The following is a 312-nucleotide window of genomic DNA, read 5'->3' as shown; positions in this document are numbered from 1 at the left end:
CCCTAGAGCTCATTTCCTGTGCCTCATTAGTATTCATCTAATTTGCATACCCAGGGTGCACCGCGGGCCAACAGCGCGGCTCTGCTCAAAATTCCCATTTTTGCCGTGGGACCACTTGGGTGGGGACACGGGACTGGGCTGTGACACTGCCAGGGGACCCGTCTGGGGACAGCACAGGGTCACAGTGTGGGTGGAGAAGGTGACCGTGTCCTGCAGAGGAACATCCATGCAGGGCAGGGTGTGGGGAGCGCTGTGAGGGCATGCTCTGGTTTCTCTTCAGATCGAATAAATCTTTCGCCTTTTACTAAAGAT

The 312-nt window shown here is 55.8% G+C and overlaps 1 non-coding gene across 1 annotated transcript; it reads left to right on the top strand.

The window, feature by feature from the left end:
- Nucleotides 1-260: 260 nt before the first annotated feature.
- Nucleotides 261-312, top strand: LOC115949468 (the record flags this gene model as incomplete). Its single annotated transcript, XR_004082910.1, has 1 exon — nucleotides 261-312. It is a non-coding gene; the product is annotated as a U5 spliceosomal RNA (small nuclear RNA).

This window comes from Geospiza fortis, unplaced genomic scaffold (genome assembly GCF_000277835.1).
Source record: "Geospiza fortis unplaced genomic scaffold, GeoFor_1.0 C13044268, whole genome shotgun sequence".
Lineage (NCBI taxonomy): Eukaryota > Metazoa > Chordata > Aves > Passeriformes > Thraupidae > Geospiza > Geospiza fortis.
This window is presented reverse-complemented; position numbering and strand designations above follow the sequence as displayed.